Source organism: Merops nubicus, unplaced genomic scaffold, assembly GCF_000691845.1.
Source record: "Merops nubicus isolate BGI_N331 unplaced genomic scaffold, ASM69184v1 scaffold11596, whole genome shotgun sequence".
In the NCBI taxonomy this organism is placed as follows: Eukaryota; Metazoa; Chordata; class Aves; order Coraciiformes; family Meropidae; genus Merops; species Merops nubicus.
In genome coordinates, this window is record NW_008612995.1 from 62090 (window position 1) to 84051 (window position 21962).

Here is a 21962-nt window from a genome sequence, read left to right on the forward strand (position 1 = left end):
CCTGCCACGCATGCCCTTCCTGCTGGAAACATCCCTGACACGTTTCAGGGTTTTTTTCCCCCCTCTAAGCTAAGCCCAGGGGAAATTTAATAGAAATACACGATGCAACTGAATTCAGTCGAGCACTAAAGAAACTTCCCCTTCCCAAACCTGAAACAAAAAATTACATTAACCAGGGATTTGGTTGCAATTGGCGAGCAGCTGGAAAACTAGCTCTTGCTAAAGGTAAAAATACTACAAAGATGTTTCTAAGTGACATTTTACATTTTGCTTTGTTCTATTGGAAGAACATCATGCTTCCAAACTAATTAAAAAACACAGTTAAATAAATAGATTAAAAAAAAAAAAGTTTGTGACCATTGAAGAGTGTCTGCTTCAAGAAAACACCAGGTCACCTTTTGGAAAAGTATACACTATTCCCAACACTACTTTTAATTAAGCTTAAGACTGAACATGAAGACATGGAGTATGAAAACTGTAGTCCACAAAAACCTCCTATCTATGCTCTGGAGTCTGGAGGAAAAAGTTAAACATGACACAATATGGAAAGCACATCAAATGAAAGAGCAAATATTTTCTTACAGGGACTAAGTTTTATATTTTCAATTGGGCACATGTGTGGCATAAACCTCTGATTCAAAGATATTTTGATAAAATAAGTGAAAAACACAGCATGACATTACAGTGTTACTATATAAACAAACACCTAGCAGAATGTCTCCCCACACTCGTTTTCTACTACAATAACCCTATGAGCCTGGCAATTGTTTCCAGGCTTACTGAACATTTTCTGTCTCTAGCATCTAGCCATGAATCTAAGGCAGCCCTTAGCAACACACGGTAGCACAGAGTGGGCAGCCTATTGGATCCAGGGTTGTTTTCTCTCCCAGTGAAGCAGCTTCAGCTCCACAAGCAACAGGAACACATCTGCCCTCAACCTTGAAAGCCAGTGAGTTGCAGAGATAGAAACACGGTTGTAAACTATATTGTGGGAATCACTTTTCAGAAAGTCATCTTTTCCTTGGATCCATACATGCTTCTCCTAGTCTAATGCACATTTATGCCTGTTCTGAATAGTGTTAGTGAAGTATAGATGTCTTCTAAGACACTCTAATTCCTACTGCTGATATTAGTGGTGTTTCAAATAATACAGACATGTCATCAAAAATCCCAAAGTAATAAAATACATTGTCCAGACCAGAAATAATTACTGAGGTAGTAGTAAAAAAAAAAAAGGTATTTATCACTCAGTCTGGAAAAGAGACTGGCACATGGAAATGACCAGCTTTAGTTTTAGGAAGGAAATTAGTTTAAAAGAAGTTGTATCTTGTATAAGTTGGTCTCATTTTCAGTACTACTCATAGCTACAACAACATTAGCATTAAAGGTATCAGTTCCGAAGCTGACATCTACCTGTTGAATCAAACACGTATATGAAGTGCATCGCTAGCTACCAGTAGTGCATAAACCACACAGCGTCACCGTTCACTGCTGGACAAGTTGTTCTAGTGCTGCTCATCAGCTTTTACATACACTTTTGAGACATACTTCACAGTTTAAACCTATGCAAAGACCTGCTCTCTGCTTTCCACTCCTGACACCTAGTGGTTATTCTTCCACAAACCACTACTTGCAAAACAACTATAATGAAAAGAATAAAAGACATGCAAGCAAAAAAAGATACGCCACTGAATCATCAATATCTTATCTGAAAAGTGGAAAAACTATACAGCCATACAGAAAATGCTTTTGTACAGAAAAGTAAGTATTCTGGCTACTTACGGTGTCTTCTGGCTAAACTGACTTTGCTACGATAAACTGTTTTAGTAGAAACTGAAGGTTTGTTTTTTTTTTTTTTTTGAGATCACACATCATCAATAACGTCTCCTTTCTGAACAAAATCAAATTCAGAACTTGTCCTATCAGAACATGGAGGTCTGCCAGGGAAAACAGGCTTGTGAAAAAAGGTTCACATTCCTCAAAACCAGAATTGTGAAGTATGGTCAGGTCAGTGTTTATTCAGTCCCTTTTTCCACTTAGGGAAAGGCACTGAAGAATCCACAGTTCCTTCAGAAAAAGCAGTCTTAAAGCCTTGTTAATTCAGGAATATTTTAGTGGCACAGCTGACATTGAATAACTTATTTGACAGCAGCTACAATAAAACAACAAAGTGTGCCCACATAAGTCTGGAATAAATCCCAATTTGTCTAGAAGGATTACTCTTATTTTTAAAACAGAACATGCATTGAAAAGGGGAGAGACTAGGCTCCAAAAATTTGCTCTGATTTACCCTCCAATGAGCAACTGCACAATTCTTCCAAAAGCAAGTCTGGGGCAAAAAATAATTAGATATGCTTTCCTCTTTCAAAATGACCCAAGCTCAACATGCTTTCTAACTTAGTTCTGCATAATGCTCCTTTTTAATTCTATTACACCGTAACCATCAGAAGAAAAAAAAAAACACCACAACTTTTTTTTTTTCTCCTTCAGGGACTTCAGAAAAAACAAATGCAATTTGCACTTTGCTTTCTGCTTCGAAGTCTGAAATCATAAAAGCCTTCTGCAGTGCTGTAACTCCTCCAAAAGAGGTCACTACTTCACAATTTCATCTCCAGAGAAAGGGAAGCTTCTAACAAATGGGTTTATACCATCTCAGAGCCTTACAGCTTTGAGACACAGCAATTTCTTTCTGGCCCAAACATTTAGTCCATGATATTGTGACGTTATCATGGAAATATTGGCTGTTCTTGAAGTCTGTCTTTTTTCCAAGTAACCTCAGAACATTTTATCAGGTAGATAAAGATACAAAAAAAAAAAAAGCATCTCACAAGAGACGTGGTAGATGTAGATTGCTTTATTTTACATGAAAGCATCTTTATCTACAAAAAATAGCATGCCTATTAAAACTTCTATAGTACCATAGTACTAAAAAAAATTTCATATTTCATGGATGTCAGCCTGTAATTTAATAGCTGTCAAGTTCTTATCTCAAAAAAAAACCCAAACCCAACAATAATAATTTGTATAAGTCCTTCCCCTGCCAGCTTTTCATCTCAATGTAAAGAAAGGAAAGCAACAAGAAAACCCTTAAAACTTACAAGTTTTATTAACTGCTAGGGAAAAAAAAAAAAGGTTTTCAAACCCTAACTTCACTCTAGTGTATACTCCAATTGACCTGTCACCTTTTAGTATTTCACTTATGAAAAAGCACTCCTCTTCAAGCCCAGTTTTTACTGGAAATGTATTTTTCGTAATAGCTGAATTTTCATCTGGAAAAAGCATTCCCACCCACTTCAGTACTCAAGCTGGGTGAAGTTGCACAAACAGCCTTGGTAATGCTGCCATCTAATGTGCTAGGACAGGGAGTACAGTCATCTGCATCACTGACAATCAAACGACATGTCTGCGCCTAGTTTGGCTCTGAACTGTTGCACCCCTTCAGTGCCTTGGCTTGCAAATCCTACACTAACAGTATTATGACAAGTTACCTAATCATCAAGCTGATAGGTATAAATATTCATTGACATTGTCTGTCTTGAGATTTTTTTGAATGTCACAGCAGTCACTGCAAACCTTGTGTGTACAAACCTGGCACTGACTGTCCAAGTGTCAGTTCTGAACTACCAAGGAGAAAGGGAAGTCCTGTGGCCTCCCAAATCACATAGCTGGAAAGGCACATTTCCATATTTCAGGATACCTTTCTGATTATTTTGTGGAGTTTTCTATTTCTGAGACACCAGTCAGAGAATGTGCTTTTGTAGAATATAGAAGGCTAATGAAACACACCCCAGTAACTGATGTTAGAGCACAAGATGAATAGCAGAACAATACTCCTTCCCATCCCATCTGCTTCCAGGAATAGCAACAAAACAGGCACTACATGGGGTGGAGGGATAAAATTGGTCTCTGCATGGTGGTTTGCTTCTTTAAAGTTTCACAAGAGATTTCTTGCAAGATCAAGGTTCTACAGCCACCTTTCTTATTTCCAGTTACTTCTTCAGATAGCCTCACAAAGTATAGTCTCAACTACTTCTAATGTGTCTGGATAGTTTTTCTTGTTAAAAAGCAAGTGTAAAAAAAACAGAAAAAAAAATCCCAGACCACATTGGTCCAGATTCCTCTACGTGTGCTAAATCTGAGCACCTTTTGTCTTATCTTCCATCCCCCTGACAACATACCTCTAATTTTTCTTTAATCCTAAAAATCAAAAAGGTGTTTCATGAGTATAAATATCATAAGACAACCTATTTTCAATCATCCATTGGACATGAGAAACATTGGCTATTCTCCAGTGATATTACACAGTCTGCAATCCATTAAGATCACTAGTAGGTATGCAGAGTTACGATTTCCTGCACCAGTCCATCTGTGAACTCTAGATATCCACCTCATGTCACAAGGAGTTTGCAGCAGTTCTTGGGGAAAACGAGGAAAAACAGAAAGACATTAAGATAATGCATTTAATAATCACATCTGACTCCGAAAAATACTTGACCTGAAAATGCTTACTAGAAGAATCACCATGATTTGTTCTCCCTGTTCCTGCTCTTCCCTAGGCAACTGCTCACATTTGAAGGTTCAGGTGCTAGTGGATATTAAGCTTTTTTTAAAGTTTAACCTTGTTTAGAAAGTGACTCAAAGCAATTTCTAGTTAATGTTGCCCCATTCCTTCAAGTTTAACCAGATTTTCCAACAGTCTCCAGATCTTTACTATTGTTAGCTCACTGGTGCTTTCCTTCTCAAAGTGTTGCTTGGGTAGGGCTTCTGCCAGCCTCTTCAAACCCTTCACACTGGTGATCCCCAGCTGATTTAAGATACTGTTAAGCATTTGGGAGCTAATGTGTTTCAGGGCGGCTGGAGAAGATGAAAACAACAGCAGTCAGACACTTGAAGTTTATTTAGGCCTGCTGAAGTGGACACCAGCACCATGGTTTATAAATGTTTTCTCTCAATACCCAAAATACTGTTGATACACAGTTTCTTCCAAGAAAACAGGAGTTCCTTGCCATGTGCTGGAGCTGTTTTCTGGACAGCCTCTCTCCCTTTGCAGGCTGTCCCATTCCAGGCAATGCCCCATGAGTTCTGCTCTGGAAGGTGAGTTGTCTGGAAAAGCTAGCAGAAGCAGCACTCTTCAAGTAGAGGAATAAATGATGGGTGTAAATGATGAGCAAAGCCAAGTACACAAGTGCAGAGGGAAGGTGGTGATTCCTGCAGACTGTACTTGGCTAGAGGGACCATGATCTGACAGTTCAGGGACTCTTACAATGTATCCTTTGCAAATGCACAGGATGATTAAATAAAAGTTTGAGCTAATTCTAATTGCAACTTTGCTAATACACTTATCCATGATTGCAGAAGGCTACCAAATGAGAAAGTTAATACTACTGCTGGCACTAGACGTTTTCCCATTACCTTATTATAGATTTGGGAAATACTGCTGTGTGCTTGGCCAGTTCCTAGACTCATTCCATGACCCCAAAGAGACAAGACAGTAGGCTAGAAGGACTGTTGCTCTGACCTCATCAAACCCGTCGATTCTGCAAAACATGTATCTAATACATCAATTATGCCCTAAAATAACAGATAATTATTTTAGTAACACATTTATAATGCCATATAGTCTTAAATCCTGAATGAAGTACTTAAATAGTTTTGGATACAGCACTTGGAAATGTTTTCTATTGTTGTCAACAAAACTGTTGACAAATCAATTTAATCAGCTTCCCAGAATTCAAAAAGTTTTTTGATGATTCATTAGAAATGGAAGAAAAATAAATCCCACCTGACGTTTGGCAGCATTACCTTCCCAATCTGACAGCTTGCTATGCTGGCACAGCACAATAAACCAGGTATAACACACCCTGGTCAACAGCTGAGATGACAAATAGCAGGTTATAAAACTAAAAGCTAGACCCTTCACATGAGCACGTGCTACCTTCTTCAGTCTTACATGTTGGTTTAGAGTACTGGTTTCTGGCACAAGGCATCTGGTTTAAAAAGAAGTGAAGTTACACAGTAACTTTACTGAAGAAACTGAGAAAGAAAAAATACCAAAACATTTTACCTTTATTCAAATCATTCAAGAAGTTTAAGCACAGTCTTACAGGTTATGTTCTTAAAGGTGTCAAAACTACTACAGTCTGTGAACACTAAAAATGTGTTTATTGAAACAATGGGACTTCTTCACATAGCTACGGTGAACAATTTTCACAATCATTACCAGCCTGCATGGTGCAAGCAAAACACACCACATGCTTGCAACCTGGTTTAGAATCTTTAACAACGAAGAGACAAATTGTAGATCAGGACTTTGTAGGAAACACTAAAAATTTCAAAAGCTGGAGAACAAAATGGGGAAAAACAAGTTCCTGAAGTGGAAATCACTAATATTCAGCACAGACCCATTTTCTGTCCTTTTAACATATTATAATTTTTATTTCTTATATGTCAGGAGAGTTTTCAAACAGATTAAGTTTCAGTTCTTACCTACAGCCAGTGCTGCACTCTGTTCTTGGACTCCAGTCTGTTTTAAAAGAAAAAGATATTATGAAAATCCACTCTTTTACACTAAAGTATTGCTATATGACCTTGTAAAAGCAAACTCACATCTGATCCAGACGTTATACTATTTTTCTGGATCTACTCCATGAGCATAGTTCTAGCTTTACATGCCACTGCAACTGTTGAAAAATGTTAAAAAAAAAATAGTGGAGAACTGTGGTTCTACTTCTAGGTATATAAATACACGAAGAACACAATTCTTTGGCAACAAATGTGTTCCTAAGGGAAAAGGCTGCTGGTGCAAGATAATCTGTAAAAAAACATCCCGTAATAAATTTAATTACTAAAGAGGCAAAGCTGCAATAAAACACCAGTGGTGAATTGTTCTGCTTGCATCTCACTTAGCTTTAAAAAGAAATAACACAAGAGTCTTAACTCAACCACACAAAAGAAAGCTAAAGAAAATGAGTGTTCTTGGTAGCCTCAGCCTGCTATACATATTAATACCATCTTTAGGCTGGTGAAACAATTGTGTTACTAGTAGCGTTTAAAGGAGAAGATCAGGAACACTACAGCATCTCATAATGCTTCACAGGAACTAGTGGTGTGACATTAGCTAGGGAAGGCTCCCAAGACCTACAGCACCACGGGCAAGAGTGGAGGTCCTATGAGAATGACTCTTCACAGCCCACAGAACTGAACATAAGTTAAAAATGGACTGTCAGACACTGTACGGTTACAACTGCAGGAATTTATTTCTCCGCTCTTTCCAGTGTTGCTCTCAGAGAGGCTTCCCCCTTGAGTAGGGCTTCGAGTAGCATCTCCTTTTTCTTTTGCAAGCTGGCTTCAGCTTCCCTTGACTCTCTCAGTAGTAAGTAACAGCTAATACTTCAGGACGACTACGTCACAGGACAGAGGTGGCTAACAGCACCATCTCCCTCAGAGCTGCAGCACCTCACCCACTCTCACTAGGTATAGTTTAACTAGGGTTTGGTTTTTTTTTTTTTTTCCCCTCAAAGCTCCATTTGTGCTTTGAGACAAAGCAACAGAAGTCTTAACACTGACTGGAAAATGTTGGTCCTCTGGAGGTCAGGGATGAACCTGCAAGAGAAGTGTGCTGATGCTCAGGCAGCATGTCCTGAAGGCTTAAATGAATGAGTGAAAGTTTAATTATTAAGTGTTCCAGGACTCTTATGATAACAAAGGCATGAGAAGAAGAGTGGTGGAGCCTTTGGCAGAAGGGAATCAACAAGGAAAGCTGGGAATTATAGGTCAGCTGGCCTAGGATCACTAACAGGCAAAGGGATGTTAGTACAGGAATCCATTAACTGGATTCCCATCTTTTCATACCAGTAGCATGCCTTCATGCCAAACAGAGCAGACTGAGCACACTGATGCTATCAGCTTGGTTTGTACTGGTCAGCTGATAGATAGTTGCTTTTCGCAGTTTGACCACACCATATGATATTTTAGATTTAGAGTTTGGCCCTGTGCAATATAAGAAAGCATTGTATAAATGGACAAGAAATTGTCCTGCAGATCTCTGGCAGGCAGGGCAGAATAATCAGTGAGCATCCATTAAAAATGGCCAGATGTGTAAACAACCCATTACATCATTATTTTTCCCAACTTTCTGCACTTTGGATGCACCTTAATTGTGCCACTAGAGTATCTAAAAGCCATCACAGGTTGCGTTCAGAATGCATTACTTGAGTTCTCCCAGGGAGTACAGAGGATCTGCGAAACATCTGAGCTTCCTTCTGACCAGTTCTCAAGGTTTGGATCGGCGGATCAATATAGAAAGGATACTAACTGGCACAAGATGAGATGTGCATACTATATCATTTGATAGGTAGTGAAAATTGAATAATACTGAACCAAGTGTTTTTCAATCGCTTGTGATTCTGTGGCAGCCAAGTATTTAATGCTCTATTACAGACAATAGCAGCTCTGAGCAGGAAAATTACCTTTTATTCAATGCATTAACAGCTCATGGATTTTGTTTAGCCTTTTTTTAAAAAAAAAAAAAAAAATTTTAGGAGGTCAAACAGCAGAAAGATTAATGCATCCCATCCTAGCAAACTCTACTACAACCCCCTGCCCTTGACTTGCAGCCTAACTTCACCACAGCAGAAATCGGCCAAAGCACACGCTAACATCTGAGGCCAACTACAATAGGAGTTCAAAGAATTGTCACAGCTGCTGGAGAGCAAACACAGAAAAACGTCTACAGGCATTAGAGGTGGACAGTGAATCATCTAAACTCCAGCCATTCGTTTTGGGAAGAAAACCAAACCAAGGCTCACTCAGTTTGACAGCGGAAAGGGCTGTGGTTGACACAAGTCAAATGGTACCCAAATATAAAAGATGCACTAAGTAAACTTGGCATCAGTGTCAAAAATGAAGCTTGAAAAAAACAAACCTCAGCTGGGTAACCACTGTGTTTTGAGCACCCAACTCATGGTGAACTGGTGCTGCATAACTCGTGAGTCCATAAAAAGAGATTTCAGAAGAGAAAAGCAAACCATTAACTTCCAGTACAAAACCAATATCTTTTGGCCAGCCCTGATGGAACTAATTAAGAAGCCCCCACATTAAGGCATAAACTTGTCAGCATTCTTGTGAGCCAAGATTTGCTACAAGAATGGTAATTTTGCAGGCTTTCCAACACTAATCCTTTCCTGCCTATCAAGAACTGAAAATATTGTGTAATGAAAAACAACCAACAACTTTGCAGTAAGAGTCTAAATTACTTTCTGTGTACTTGATTGGCACCCCGACTAGTCAGAGAACTTCAGAAAGCATTACTTCATAAAGCTTACACCACTTACTAAAGAAAGCTTGCTGAGGACTCATGTACTCCATTGTGAGGTATTAGGCACCCAAGTTTCAGTAGCTGTCTTTAAAACAACCCATAATGCTGCTTTCACAGACCAAATGTTTAAACTGCTTGTTTGAAGTTCAAGCTTGCACCAGGACTCCCTTTGCTCAGCATCACCAACTTGAACTCTGTGGGAGCCAGAGGTGGACCCCTGTCCATGAATCTTATTTTTGCGTACTGCTGCACAGAGCAGGACCTAGCTCAAAGACTACAGTGCTCTGGCAATTTTTAGACACTCTCGCTCTCTTGCTTCAGTTACAGACTTGAAATTAAGTTTGAGGAAACCACTCCGAAAACTGGTTACTCTTAAAAGCACACATTAAAACCTAAAACCCAAGCCCAGTCCAAAACACAACCGCAAGTCAAATACATCCCACATCTTCTGGGTAATAAAAAAAGAACACTAAGAAATGTTTAGCAATAAAACTTGATTTTTACTTTACTAACAATAACAGATGGCTAAGCTATAAAAAAAAAGAAATCATAGCTGAGATCATGTTTCAAAGGAAGTTTCACAGCATCTGCAGATGAACCCATGGTTCAACACTATACGGATGTCAACGCCAACCTTAAGGTCTGTGGTTCTAAAAGAAGATCCTCTGTATCAATGTAGGGCTCCTGAACGTTAGATGGAGTCAATGCAAAGAGTCCATTGCTGCTGCAAAGTGACCTCAGTTCTTCATAAGGAAGCCAATTTACTGGCTGCCTGCTATAAAACCATCTTTTTGACTCAATTTTAACTCAAATCTTTCTCCTCCATTCATTTTCATTAATCCTTCTGAAACTAAATTGTACCTTAAGAGCTTGTGCTATATTAAGCCTTTCCCTGTATAATTTCTCAGTGCTGTCTCATAGTATCTCATATTACTTGCTACACTCAAACCCATGTTTTAGGTTTATAATTTAATGATAGAAATGGTGATTTGACACACAAGCTTTCTTGGCTGTTCTCAACCTGTGTTGGACATCTGTCAAAAGCACATGTTTTCTGTCCTTTATTCACATATTAAAATGCATTTATGCCAGTATAACTGAGATGCTACACAGATCTACTGGCATACAACTCTTCATAGAGCACATCCAAACTGAGAATGAGTTGCATTCTCAGTTCTATGTGCTAAATTCAGAGTACAACTAATTACTTGGTATACCCCAAGTGAGGTCCACAAAGCACTGTTTCAGTTTCTCTAAATCTCCGTCTGAAGATCTGGCTGCAAGAGGAACATTGCAAAAAGCCAGGTTTGCTTTGAAGAAAATATTTCAAGGAAGTTTAGATGCTGCACTACAGATTAACAAGAAGGGGACAATGTTATACACATCTACCCCTTTTACCAATTAAAAGAAAGGGAAAACGACAAATAATTAAGAAGCCTGTGTGGGGTAATAGGATATTAGTGCATATACAAAAGTAATATTCAGCATGAGTATTAGTACTTCATCCACTTACAGGTATCTTTTCCTGTAACAACCATTACTTTGGCTTAGTGGAAAGCGTAAAATGAACATGGCATAATTCTCATTCTTGCATCACAAAGTCATACACAAAAAAATTATAGAGTATAATAAATGAAAGAACAATAAATGCTGAGTAACTAGAAGACAAATAAGGTCTTTTAGGGAAAAAAAAAAGAGGTGGGACTTCTTGGGTTGTTCAGTTCGGGCTTGTTTGTGGCAACTGTGTTTTTGGTACTGGAGGTACGACTGGGACATTTCAGTTCAGGCTACACAGCTACCTGTTTTACTGCAAGAAGAAAGGTCTGGAAGAATTAGTGAAGCAAGTTCTTTGTCTAATCAGAAATTATTCAAACAACTGAACTTGCTATATCTGGTAGCATATTATCTCCTTTTTTTCTTTTGAATCTTCATAAATCTAAATCCTTAAGTGATTCAGTACTAGGTATATACCACAAACAGAATTCTGAAGAACTCTCTAGCATTCAGACTTCACTCCATGAAACAGTGTTTAAATATTCCTACTTTAGGAAGAGATACTGGCTACCTTTACAGCATTAAATGATATTGCCATCTGCTCCCTATTGCACGTTTAACTGCCCTATGACTACTTGGCATTGCTATTTTTCTGAAGTTGCTGCTTCCTTGGATGTTACGCTGTTAACACCTAGTTGTGAAGTGTTCCTGAATACCAACCAAGTGATTCAATAGCTTTTTTACGTAAGATATACAGATGACAATTTCTTAGGAATATGGCAGTGTTTAAGACTGCAAGTTCTGACTCAATGTCAGCCTAACAGAAACAAAACCATGCCCTGTTCCTGCAGTATTTTGCAACTGCTTGCAGCAATACTCATCGGCTTGCGTAACAAAAACAGTAAGACAAGGAAGTCAGAAGGGCTTTCCCATTCAACATGAGTAGGAGTGCACTACCAGCTCTTGGCCACCCCAAGAGCCATAGCCCTGTTCAGTAACACTGAGAGAAGTCTTTTTCTTTTTTATAATCTCGATTTCTACACTCAAAGAGATCACTTTCCACAGGACTACACTAGGTCATATGAACAGAAAGGAACTTCCATTGAAGGAAACCAACCACAGAATAGAGTAACTTACCACCGAACACATCTATAAAAAGATGTTTTATAAAAGATAACCATAAAAGGTTAGAACTCACTAAAACCAGTAAACTGGTACCTCAATAGTATCAGAAATTAAGAGCTGAAGCCCTAAATACTGCTCTGGCATGTAAAACTAAGATTAATTTAGACCTAAGCTGATTATGCTGCAGCTACAGAATTATCAGACAGCATCTCTGCTACTCAGAGGTAATGGATTTGTTTATTCCAGATTTCAAAGAACACAGGTTAGCTTTTAAAAAGCCTGAAAAACCCTTCCTATGGAAACCAACAGCAGAAAGTTTTGCTTCTTACAGATTTGAGGGCTGAGCAGGTTATTGGGGATACTCAAGCAGTTCTCTTAAACTCCTTCCCCCAAGGTCCCTAGTACTGCCCCACTAAGCAAGTCAGAGCAGAGGCAGCTCCTCTGTAGCCATAACTCACGCACAGGCCAGGAGACAACACCATTGGAAGAAGAATGACTCCACAGAGAGCCTTGGGAAAAGCAGCAAATTCTGCTGAGGACAGGGAAGCTCTCCTCTGGCACACAGTGCTGAGGCTCCCGGAAAAAAGAGGGAAGCTTTTCACATCAGTTAAACAGTAACATTACAGTAACAGAATTTTGAGACTATGCTAATATAAACATAGGTGATTAGATGCCAGTAAAAAATAAAAAAGAATACTCAAACAAATCAATTGCTACCTGACCAAAAGGGAAGACACTAACCATGTTATTTTAACCTGTGACCTCAAACATTTATTGGGCAGCATTTAAGATGGAAGCATGCACAAAAATTGCAGACTACAGGGTAGCAACCATAGGAGGCATTACCATGGGAATGTCTGGGACCAGCTCCTGGGGACCATTGTGTGTACCCAACAGCTTTGTCCTGCAGTCCAGAAAAAGAACCCAGAAAACCAGGTGCCATACAACAAGGCCTTAATTCCTGCACTGTGATTTAATGACACTGAGTCTCAACAACTGCACAGTATTTCTGCACAATAATTTCCAAAATTAATTCCAGAATGAGCTAAAAAGATGCAAGCTGCATCAGAGGAAGTTCAGATGGGACATTGAGAAGGTTCCTCACCAAAAGAGTGGTCCATCACTGGAACAAGCTCCCCAGGGAAGAGGTCACAACACCAAGCCTGTCAGTTCAAGAGGTATCTGGACAATGCTTTTAGTCCTATGGTTTAGTTTTGGTAAGGAGTCCTGAGGGAAGCTGAGAGTTTGATTCGATGATCCTTGTGGGTCCCTTCCAACTTGAGTTCTATGATTCTAAATAACAAAACTGCAGTTATGTGGTCAAGCAGTAAGCTGAGTATTAACTAGATCTGAAGGACTACAAGTTAATCATCCAAGTCTGTACAGAATTATAAAAAAAAAAAAAAACCCAAACCACAACACAAAAAAAACCCAAGAAAACCTTGACAAAACCTAGAAATGTCCTTGAAGAAAAATCTAAGAGTCCTCCTGTAAGTCAGGAAGTGAAATAAGCAACATCTGACATTAACTTAACAGAACAGACCACATAAAACATAATACAAAAGTCCAGTCACCTGTCTCAACAAGCACAGCTTCTCAGGTCATATGTCTTTCTGATGAGAACAGTTTACATATTTTGCTGGTCTGTTTAAAAAAGACTTTTCAAGAAGTGAAAACAATCCTTAAATTAATGTCCTTTATTTGTAGGCTCATTGGAGAAGCAGAATTAAACAGTTCATGTTGCCCTGAGCAATTATTTACAGGTAGAGAGAAACAGCAGCTTTACCTTCATAATCAAATTGGCACAGCTGAAGTCTCACGCAGAACAGAGTTTACTAAATGAGAATTAAAGCAGATTCAAACCCACTTCTTTTTAAACTTATGCTTCTAACTGTTGCAGTAGGACTGCTGGGTGTAAAAGATGGATATTTTGGAAGAGCTCTACACTGAATTCTGTTTGATTATAGAAAAAAAAAAAAACAAACCTGTCACTAGTCATCTGCAAGTTACTACTGTCTTCACTGAAGGTATTAAGTAATTTTGTGTCCACTATGGGAGAAAAGGCACCATGTTACGTTGTGTCAGCACAGGCAGATATTTTACACTCATTGCTAGTATGTACCACTAGACTCTCAAAGCCAAAGGACTGCACAAAAGCTTTCAGCCCCTCAATCTATTCCCACACCATCACAGACAGCCACATTAAACAAGCCCCAAGATAGAATACAGCAAATAAATTGGAGGCACCTCAGTTTGGCCTAAATCTGTGAGTTATTCCTCCTTCTTGTCTTGATACCACCATCAATAAAAATGTATACTGGTAGAACATCAGCAATATGACCAGAATTTTACCAAAATATTTTATAGTGTGTCAAAACCACCAGAAGTACCTAACTCCCATACACTAAATTATTTTGATCAAACTCACTTTCACATGTACCACAAATCAATTTAAGAAGCTCTACTGAATTGCAAATAGAATTTATAGGCAAACCTACAGCAATATGTCTGAGCAGCACTATCAAAGGAGATTGTTTTTAACTTGTGGCACAAATGGGGACTAAAAGTGGTTTCAGTTGCCAGAAAGATATTCCTTTTTCTTCATGTATTTACAGTATATAACCTCGCTGGGACAGATTATTCTTTCACACCTGATGGCTCCCATGTTACCCTACTGTTGATATCCCATAGGCTCTGCAGTGAAAGCCTTAAGTTGCTCAGAAGCTTTTGTAACTTCACCACTCTACACTGCTTACACAGGTTTACCCAAACGAAAAAAACCCTTCTGAAAGCACACATTAAAAGCTGCACATTTTTTAACACAGGCTTCCTTGTTTAATAGAAGAAACATTTAGCATTGCGCAGAACAAAATAGAACCTTGCTTTGTATTTCTTGCAGCACATTTGACTTTATATAACCTCCCCAGACAAAGTCACACAAAAGTCTGTAACACATGCAGTGTGGCCATACACAACCCACTATCTCTTATGAACAAGGTCCTTCACTTCCAACCCTCTGCAGGCACACAGGCATGGGAACAACTAGAAACAAAGGTTCCTGCTCTAAGTTTAACACATTAGGGGATTTGCACTTATGGACTGAAATAATTACTGAAAAGATTTTAAAGATTTGCCCCACAAGGAAGCAGAACATTTAAAGATGTGTCAGCCAGACAAATGCTACTCTTAGGAGAGCTACACAAGCCACAACAAAGAGTCCTCAAAATCAGTAAGAGAAAGGGCAGGTATGTATTCGCTTCCACTTGGCAAACAAAATCCTGAAGGTGTTTTCACATTTATTACAATAAGCACAAAATGCAAAACCTGTTAATCCACAAACACTGCAGTATCAGTGCTGGAACAGGGACCCCAAAACACGTTCATCACATTTGCTCGAAACATCTCTTCATCATCATTACGGGGGGGGAAAAAAAAAAAAAAAAATCTAAGTTGCATGGAAAGATTTTTAAATCTTCAAGCACGCAGAAAAGTTCAAGCTGCATGTGAGACACAAAGCTATAAAATAAGAATGAATAATTATCAAAGATTAGATGCAAAAGCAGGAGATAATTATCAAGATCTTTTCTGAACAACCGATACCCATACAAGTGAGTTAACATCATGAAAAAGAAAAGCTAATATAAGAAAAATAGGGCATCAGTGTCTGTGATAATGGAGAGCTAAACCTTCATAACCGAAAGAAATATCACGCGGATAAAATGGGCATGCGTGTCTTACAGAAGCATTTGGGATGGTCTGCACCACACCAATATCCACCTGGATTAATATTTCTGTCTTGGCACCAGTCAGGCAAGACTCACACACTGCCTCGGGGGATGCGGTGTCTGTGCCACATTCTTTTTTCAGCATACTTCCAGAGCTGGGAGCCTGAGCTGAGACCTGGGTCAGGTCTAAACTGTAGTAGATCTCCATAGGCTCTCGGCTCGTGTCTTCCCAGGCAAAAGCTAATGTTGGAAACAGTGAAATCAACCTCATGCAGTACTACCCCTGAGCTAACGTGCACTTCTTGGTCCTAAAGGAAAAGCTGAATTAAGACAGCTGCAAAGTTACTGTCTAGAATTACCCAGTTTCACTCAGCATGACTATCCTCTCAAACTTCTCCCTCAGAAAGAGATGGAGGAATGACTGGGTCAGAAAGGAAGCTGAAGCAGAACAGACAGAGCACCCCTCATTGCTAGGCTAACAAGCTTTTCAGTCTCCTGTATGGGGCAAGCCATGAATTCAAATTCAGCAACAGATACATTACTTATCCACAACGTATATGATCAGAAAAACCCAAGGGATTGGCCTAAAAATTACCATCAGATAATTACAATGTAGTTCAAAGCTTGTGTTGGTAACAGTGCTTTGGTACCTCAGATTGTGCCATGCTACACACCACCAGTTCTTTCTCCTGTAAATCGAGGGACACACATCTTCAAACTGGGTATTTGGGAAGGAGTCTCATACACATTTCAGTTTCAGGAGCTGTTGTTTTACAGAGCCAGGCAGAAAGCTCTTGAAATTATCGCTCAAACAGCTGTACTACACAAGTCATCTTTATAGAAAAAGACTGAAGTTAAGCATCATTTTCACTATGTCATTTCTGACAGATGCATATTATTGACCTCTTCTAGCACTCAAAACTTTCCTACTATTAATTTAGGCTTGGCAAAGTAGCAGAACAAACTTTATATTCTCTATGAACTCTGGTTATTAGCAACAGCTACACAACACAACCTCATAAAGCTATCCACAACTGCTTATAAAATATAGCCAAGTTAACTGGCACGTGAAGATTAATATACCATCTGTAAATATTTGGGTCATAAAAGCTTAATATTTAGGATGCTGCTTCTTTCCATATTCATCCTCAGACCTAGCTGCCTCACCCCACTCTGTGCTCAGAACCCTCTCCTGACAGAAGTTTACTCAGCCCTGTAGCTCAACTGGTGGCACTACAGAAAGGCAGGATTCAAACCTCACAGAAAGTACTTCAAGGTATAATCACAGAGGAAAAACCGAACGCACGTTTGGTCTGCAGCTTGGTGGCTGCCCTCCTGCATGGCAGCTGTGGCTGGTTCACCCACAGTGGGAAGTACCTGAGAAGCGAGCTGTACATCTATGACCTACGATCAACGTGCACGTGATTTAGCTATGTCAAGATATTCATAAGCTATGTCAAGATATATTCAGATGTCCTAAATTCTCATGTTTCCTTGTGATTGCTTTCTAATAGTGTAGCCCAATGTCTTAACCTTCTGGGCTGGTAAACTGCTATTAAGCAGTCACAGCTCTTCACTGATGGTCCTTTTGCCATTCTGATCCTACACACAGCCTACGGATGACTTTAAATGCCTGTGAATTATGATACATCCTTAGTTTTATCATATATTATTTTCAGTGAAAATTATGCCTCAAACACACACCCATAGAATAACAACAAGTATATTGATGCCATCTTCCAAAGCACTTTGACACTCAAATTAGCATGCTTAGCAATATTCAACTTCTAAACTAGGTTTTGGTAAAGTTCCCCTTTTTTCTCTGTAGGCTCTGAAACAAATCTGAATGTCAGTGTTTGTACTATCACACTTCAAATACCCTTTATATAGTAAGAGGTACAGACACATTGTATAAGTCTCAGTGGAAAAGGCAAACAGACAATGTTTAATGTCTCACTACAGAAAAGGGCCAGTCTTTTCTCCTACTGTGAGAGCAGGAATTTAAACATTTGTATTCCAGTTTAGCTATCCACATATTATCACTGCTACTGAGCCTTTGGTCTGGTAAGCTACAGTTAATTAAAAACAATATTGCATGAACTACTTCTTGCTTTCAATAGAACAAAATAATGTGTACTCCTTGGCCTAAAATATTACGGAAAACAAGAGCAACAAGCAAAGACACCTAAGGAAGTGTTTACCAGTTGGTGGTATCTTCTCACAGTCTTAAGAGAGAACTCCCTCCCTCAGATTATTGATGCAGCAGCTCGTCTTCAGAACCTGAACAAAGAGAAGAACCCCATGAAACAAACAATACACACTATTTCAAATACATAAGCCAGTGCTAGGGTAAATCAAAGTTAATTCTGCAGTGACAAGGAACTTACATAATCCTTCAGGAATGCAAATAAAACAATTATTTCAAAAAACACCCATGATTTTATGGAAGGGACATTACAAGCAAATGGAGAGGCATCCTTCCTAGCTCTTCTGTGAGTCAATAAGGCAATTAGCTAGCCATGACCACAAGCCTCAGAAATAGAGCCTTGCATTACCGAGTTAAGTTACACATAGTTACAGCACACAAAAAAAATAGAGCATTACATCTCTGCATCACGAAGCCAAGTTACACAGAGCTGCAGCAGAAATAAGTAGGTCTCAGTTCCAGTGTCATATGTATTGCATGCAAGGAAAAAGGCTTTGTTGCTAGTTTTCATCAGTTCAAGACAAATTTGGCCAATGGCTGTTTCTACCTTTGTGAAAGTCCTGTAAGGTTACTTAGATTTCCTGTTTCAAAATGAAGTTTCTCATTTAGAAAATTAGTATTCGTGTGGCCAGACAGAACAGCATTTCCTTCCAAAATGCAGCACTGAGATCTATTCAAAGGGCATCTTAAGTTCATTTTGAGCAGGTTTCTAGAGCAAACAGTCTACCTTTTATAGTATGGTAACTGGATGATGAACTGGTGCCCTTCTGTCACAGTGAAAGGTTCATGAGGCTTTGCCATTTGGGGCTCTGTAGGCTGCTTCTGCTTCAGGGATTTTGGCTAATTTAAATACTTGAGTATCATCACTTAACCTGTCTCCAGTAAAACCACTGTTGCTCCTACTTCAGGTCCTGTTCCTGGTACCAGAATTCAGCCTGTCAATATGTCACATCTCAAGCTTCCTTTTAAAAAGCAACTTTTTCCATTTTGTACTACAATTCTCTTTCTGCTTCTACAGCAAAGTCAAGCCCATTCTGCAACACATCCATTTTTAGCATAAACTTGTTTTAGAAATTTAAAATCCCTGTCATGTCATTGCAGATCCAGCTGAAGAGGCATGAAATATTCAGCATTAATTTGTATTTAATCAGCTATCAGCAGCTCCTCTTACATCAGATAATCCTGATTAACAAGCATTTAACAAAAATATGCGCTGCTCTGCAGTGAAATTTCTCACCAAAGGCCATAGTATTACTGATTTCTCCCAGCTTGGGAAGTGTGGAGGGAAGGGGGAGAGCTATGCAGTAGCTGGGGAATGATTTTAGTCGCAGTGCAAACTATCATCAAAAGCTACCACCCATTCCCTCCTCCCCTCTCACACAAAAAGAAAAACCTGCGACCTTGAACAGCACAGCTAGGATGAGGCAAGGACTGGAGCTACTATGCAAAATTTAATTAACAAATACAATCAAAGGATCCTACTCATAGCTACACTGGAGCAAACAGTTGCCATAGACAGTTCAAAAGTAGAAAACCAAGAGAGTAGTGTTAGTTAACGACAGCTTCTGCCATTTGTGCCAAGGTAGTATCTAAGATTAGCAGGGGAATTAACGCATGGGTTTTTTCCTGCAAATGTTGTATGAAACACTATTTGTCTCCTGAAGGAGGGGAAATCTTAAAAACATCCAAGACATGCTATTCACTTTGTTAAAGCATAGGTTTTGTTTGAACAGTTCAAATCTCCCACTGCTCAAACCTTCAGCTCCTTTCATTCATGGTTCTCCTGCTAAGCAAGCCTACAAAGTTAACAATTTGTTTTATAACTTCTGCATGGGAGCCACAAGGCCTCACAGGCAACATTGCTGGTAAGTCACTGGGAAGAGTAGCACTGTCCCTGCCCACAGCCTGGTACCAGGAGTTGAGAGTTCTACTGGCTGAGTGACCACTTAAGCAACTGCAATACACAAAATTTCCTTCAACATGTTCAACAAAACGACTTCTTTCTACCCTGCTACGCTACAGTATAAAAAATTCCCTAATTCAGGAGCAGAGAATGGAATTTTTTTTAATCATTTCATTACACAGAAAAATTGTGTAACACTTCCACTGGACCAGCACGCATATCACCACGTTGCCAAGTTCTAATGTTTAAACTTCCTCATAACTACCTGGAGTAGCATGAAGGACTTTGTTTTACTGAAAGGAGAACCTAAGCCTGCTAGAGACCCTTCTGCCCCCCAGTCCCACACTGCCCTGCATTGCTCTCTCCTGGCTCCTCACCATCTCCTGTGCAGTAGTTTCTCCCTGACAGCCTGTTCCTACAGACTGGCCTCCAGGTGAGAAAGAGAAACAAGCCCCAGCAGCTACCACTGCGTAGCAATTCCAGATGGGAGAAGTCAACCTGGCAGAGCAGCAGCAGGGACCGTGGCCTGGAGGGACCATGGAAACATCTGCATGCAGAGGAGCTACGTCATCTGCCTGTGCTGGGCAGAGAATGAAGTGTGGTGAGAGCAGGGGAACCTCTCACCAGGAAAGAGGCTGCTGCACAGGCATGCTGGCCAGCACTGTCCCTGAAAGGGCACGACAGTTGCCAACTTAGTTTGCAGTCAGTATTTGTTCAAAAATTCATTTACTTTACTGAATAGATCTTTGTGGAGTCAATTAACACTGTTTCTCTGGCAGGCTAATGAAAATCACAGGTGAACAACAAAAGAGTAAGTTTGTTCTCAGGAGACACCCTTGCTTGTCCTTCACTCACTGTGTTGGCATAGCTTTGTAGGATGATGAGTTCAAAAGAAGGAAGCAGACAATAAACCTACTTGTTTCTGGTAAATTAGAGACACTTCACCTACTCATTTAATCGACTGTGCCTTGTTTTATCACTTAAGGGGAAGGTAGCATTAAACTCTGAAGTACAGCACCTGATTAAATCTTGTTCTCCATACAAAATTCACGCTCAAGAAAACTATTAACCGTAAAGATGCAAAGAGTCCTCTGTGACCTGCACAGTGTTCATTGTTCTCTAGCACATGTTTCAACAGGCAGAATCTCAGCTACTGCTTCCTAAGGAGGCTTACCAAGCCTTTGAGTTTTGCATTCATTTGAGTCCCAAGGAAGAACACTTCTTGTCAGAGCATCACAGAATGGTTTGGTTTGCAAGGTACCTTAAAGATCATCTAGTTCCAACCACCTGTCATGGACAGGGACACCTCCCACTGACCAGGTTACTCAAAGCCTCATCCAACCTGACCCTGAATGCTTACAGAAATGGGGCATCCACAGGTTCTCTGGGCAACCTGTCCCAGTGCCTTGCCACCCTCACAGTGAAGAATCGCTTTATAGCTCATCTAAATCTATCCTCTTTTAGTTTAAAGCCATTAACCCCATCCTATCACTACACTCCCTGATAAAAAGTCCCTCCTCATCTTTTCTGCAGGTCTTCTAAGTACTGAAAGGTCCCAGAGCATTCTCTTCTCCAGGCTGAACAACCCCAACTCTCTCAGCCTGTCCTCACCGGAGAGGTCCTCCTAACAGCTAAGTTCTCAGGACAGGATGGTAAAGCCAGTAACAGAGGTTTTACTGAGAGATTCAGCATACTCCCAGTCAGACAGTTCACTGAAACACTGTGGCAAAAGAGCTAGTTAGTGCACGCTGTAGCAGTTTCTAGGTAGGGGCTTAAAATTATCTTAATTATTCAGCCTTTGGCACCATTAAAGCAAGATTGCTACTCACAGCCCAGGTAAGCCCTGCGTCAGAGGGCTCTAAGTCCTTGCAAGCAGGGAACAGGGATGACAAGACTGAGATGCAGAGGGAAATAAAGGTCAAAGTTACTTACAGAAATTCTGCACAAACCCTTGACTGTCGACCCAATAACCTACAACTCCATTTCTCTGCCTGCTCCACTTGGACACTAGCCTCCCAAGGTGACCACACAGGGTGGCCTGAGATGTTATTTCATTTCCTGTGTGATTAGGAACTTAGCACGGCATCTTCAAAAGCCCAGAGAACATGAAGATTGCATGACTCAATGTGCAGGTCAAGGCTCAAAAGCTCTGTCTAACATACATTTAGGAATAACTCCACCTAGCCTGTATAT

General features: G+C 39.8%; 1 protein-coding gene across 2 annotated transcripts in view; it reads right to left on the reverse strand.

The window, feature by feature from the left end:
• Positions 1-17941, reverse strand: part of FAM49B (family with sequence similarity 49, member B) — a 40544-nt gene extending 22603 nt beyond the window's left edge. Inside the window, exons 1-2 of one of the 2 annotated variants that reach the window (XM_008941745.1) lie at positions 17862-17941; positions 6487-6523 (exon numbers count right to left, since the gene is read on the reverse strand). The gene's annotated coding sequence lies outside the window, so the exon portion shown is untranslated. The remainder of the gene's footprint in view (positions 1-6486; positions 6524-17861) is intronic. The other variant, XM_008941744.1, reaches the window with a different exon arrangement.
• Positions 17942-21962: the final 4021 nt, after the last annotated feature.